This window comes from Bombyx mori, chromosome 6, assembly GCF_030269925.1.
Source record: "Bombyx mori chromosome 6, ASM3026992v2".
Lineage (NCBI taxonomy): Eukaryota > Metazoa > Arthropoda > Insecta > Lepidoptera > Bombycidae > Bombyx > Bombyx mori.
Window position 1 is genome coordinate 8,643,560 of NC_085112.1, and position 3,943 is coordinate 8,647,502.

Sequence of the window (3,943 nt, forward strand, 5' to 3'; positions counted from 1 at the left end):
ACTGGTACACGGCATCCGGAATTTAAGGTGCCATTCAAAATACAATACTTTTAATGTCCACGGTATTAAAATCCGGTTTATATCTCTAATTATAGCCAAATATCGAACAGTGAAACTTCCTGAATTCCGCACAGCGACCGAAAATACGAGAATAGAAAAGCTGACAACAAAAATAGGAGTGTATTTTTTGCAGCTGCTTTTTGACCAGGTGAAGGAGGGAGGCGGTATATTTATAGTCCGAGAATAAGGTATCGCACAGACAATTTGAGGGCAGCAATTGCGGGCTTTATCTAAAGAGGTCCTTGTAAATTGGTTCAGCTCTTTCGCTTTTATTTTTCGCTTACCTTTGTATACATTTTCGCCGACCCATTGCTTTGAATTAATTTCACGCCAGGGCGGTCGTTTGTATTTCTTTTGTTTCGAAGGTGGTGCCGCTTTTGGTTCTGGTAAAAGATATATTTGAGCCGTTAGCTCATTGCGACAACTTTGAGTCCCGCTATTAATTCACTTGCCTCAATAGACGAGGCCGCGGTGCGTATTTTAGATATAATCAACTTTGACACCGTGATTAACGTCAACTTCCGCGCCCGATAGATCGTCAATGAAAACGCTGACATTTTAAATTAACTGAAAAGCCTTGAAGGAACGCTTTTCAGTTAATTAAGTTTAAGTTAATTCAGTAATTGAATTTTTATCTTAAACTAGCTGATCCGGCAGACATAGTGCCTCAATCGATAAATAAAAGACCTAAACTTTTGTATAAAATAAACTTAAATCATAAATATAAATATGAATATTTATTTTGAATATTTACTAACAATCACGCCACGTTAACTGGTCCCGTGCTAAGTTCGTAAAGAACTTGTGTTACAAGTACCAGATAACGGATATAAATATAATATTTTTATTATACACATACATATATTTAATATAAACCCATAACCCTGGAAAGACATTTATATTTATCTTACAAATATCTTCCCTTGGGGGGATTTGAACCCGCGACCCCCTTGTGTAGTGACCATGTCACTTACCACTACACCAGACGGCCGTTAATATCATACACATCAAAGAAAAAACAAAATTGTTATTTTTATTTAACTCCGAGCATTTTCATATTTATTTACCTTTTAAACCTTCTGTGGACTTCCACAAATAATTCAAGACCAAAATCGGTCCAGCCGTTCTCGAGTTTTAGCGAGACTAATGAACAGCAATTCATTTTTATATATATATAGATATTAACAACGATTTCGAGCTTATATTATAAGTACGGAGATGAAAAACGGATTCGAACATGTCCTAATTGCTCGTAAATTATAACGCGCAAGGTGCGTTCATCTAGATCGTGGCTGACTTATGAAGCAAAGTTGCTCAGGCACTGCGGCATTGCCTTTGACACCTGGCAGTAATTAAGCTTAAATTTATTACTTTTACTTCTGCGCTCCACACATTCCCATAAACATTAAGTATAATTCATATTAGATTTTAGTCAATCGATAAACGAATACAACTCTTAAAATCATCAATCATATGAAACGTACGCGAATTTGTTATTTAATAAAATTTTGTATGTATTCACAATATAAACAATGAATTTTACTTACAAAACAATTTCAGAGACTCCCACATCAAAGCATTGGGTGCTCGCCGAACACAATTGTTTTAAAACTATTGACGCCGCTGTTAAATTTATTATTTATTTTGTGCTAATGAAAAGCTACCTAAAAATATCGCGACCGAAATGTAAGAGAAAAGTAACTCCATTACGTTAATGGAAAACAGTGAGCTCTCACACCCGCCGCTGGCTTTTTTTTTTGCTTTTGACCGATGCCGCAGTGCAGCTACAGGAATACATGTATCAAAGTTCTCTTTCATTTGGATACGCGTGGACTCCGTTGGCTGCAGCTCAGGGAATATCGGCTTTCACTAATATTGCACTCGTCTGCGAAATGTGAATCGGTAATGTGTGTTCAACTCATTTGTTTCTGCTAATTGTTAATCACGCTATTAATTAGCTTGTAAAAAAGAAATCATATTTAGCTTGCTCAGTTTAAAATCGAGTTAATGTGGCCTAAGGGATAAGAGGCCCGATGTACTCGTATCAAGTACTATGCCAATGCTCAAATTTTGTTTTTATTGCCCTTGTAGGCAGACGAGCGCACGGCCCACCTGATGGTGAGTGGTTACCGTCACCCATGGACTTCAGCAATGCCAGGAGCAGAGCCAAGCCGCTGCCTACCGCAAATCCGGCGGGCGTGTAACATTTTTCGAAAGAAATACGTACTGTCTCGATGAAATAATAGCATCGTTTTGATAAAATTCAAAAACGCAAACGTTTGATATTGCGTAATTAGTGGCGGTAAGGCGAACTGTAAATCCGCATCGACAGATGACAGTGACACGACACTGCTTATTTTTAGCGGGAAGCAATTATGCCTTTCAGCTTAAATTAATAGAACTGCCGTTGCACTATGTAATCGTACTGTTGAGACTATTTTATAAATTAAAGTCTGTTCACCATATTCTACGCATATAATTTCAATTTAAACACTAACACAGCAATAAATATTTATCGAAACTATACATACACACAGAAGATTAAAACGTCCGGAGATAGGTAGAAATTGAGAATCAATATTACTAGTGCAAGTTATTAACAAAATATTGAATTAAAATGAGCAGAATGTTGAATAAAAATTGCGAGACAGTGAATTCAACGTCAGATTTCAGATCCATCTGCTGACACAAAACGTTCTTTATAAAACCTGCGCTATGACCGACGCTGTCTCATTGACTCCACATAACAATAAACGTCTGATCTAAGTGGTCAAACGTGATGCATTTTGTAAGCTAGTTTTGCACCTTGCTTTTCTCGTTACATAAAAATTACATACTAAAAATACATTATAAAATTGTAAAAATATAATTAAAACATAGTGCATCCCAATTGAAACACGAAACTCATGTCTAAAGGATTGCAGCATCCACTTTGTGTTCGGAACGCCAGTAAAAAGCTTAGTTGCAAAACAACAATTGTCATGCATATTTTTTTATTTTATCAATTTATAATTTTGTTCTATCTAAGGTTGTCAAAAAACTGTCAGCTACGAGATGTGCATCCTATTTTTTTATTGTAAAATCTTCCTCCACACAAACCCAAAATTTAAACAAGAAACCGTCTACTACACCTTGTGATGTGTATGGCATCGAGTGGTAAACCCTTACCACCAGGTGGATCGTGAGCTCGTTCATACGTCGATGCGATGTAAAAAAATCCTACTTTTTAGATTAAAAATAAATTGAACAAAAGCAATGACATCAAAAAGGGTTTTTCAAAAGATGCAACTCGATTACGCGTATGCTGCCATTTGATGAAGATGAATGTTGCTTATTAAGTAAAATCTGAGAATAATTTCATTAAAAACAATTTCCTTATTCCCATTACAATCTCATTGAACATTTGCCTTATTAATTTAATAGCAATTAGAACACAGTTAATTGCAATTTATCTCGACATTGGCCTGTGATTATTATGTTAAGCATCGATTCCCAACTTAAACACGAAGATTGAATAGTCATTGTTTTAAAACTGACTCGAAAAAATATAGATAGTAAGAGGCAGTACTTACATTTATGCTTGAAATAATGCTATACTACAATTTCTTTTATTTGACTTATTATTTATTCGTAGGGTAAAAACAATATTGAAACAATTACAACTTCATAATCTGTCAAAATAGCACTCATTTCGTGCACACTGACTGACTAGTTCAAGATGTGAGGTTTTATATAGTCAGTCAGTTCCATAGGTAATAAATTATTTAAAAAAATTAAAGGGTTTTTCCTACTAATTAATGTTAATGTCACTTAGTCTTAGTTTCCCGTTTGCAGCTTCACTACCACCAACATCACGAATTCAAAATATTTTCAAACTTTGTTA

The 3,943-nt window shown here is 35.3% G+C and overlaps 1 long non-coding RNA gene across 1 annotated transcript; it reads right to left on the reverse strand.

Moving 5' to 3' along the window:
* Window positions 1–1,549: 1,549 nt before the first annotated feature.
* LOC134199080 (uncharacterized) lies at window positions 1,550–3,730 on the reverse strand. The gene is made up of 2 exons (XR_009973440.1): window positions 3,633–3,730; window positions 1,550–1,945 (listed from the first exon to the last, which is right to left on the reverse strand). It is a non-coding gene; the product is annotated as an uncharacterized LOC134199080 (long non-coding RNA).
* Window positions 3,731–3,943: the final 213 nt, after the last annotated feature.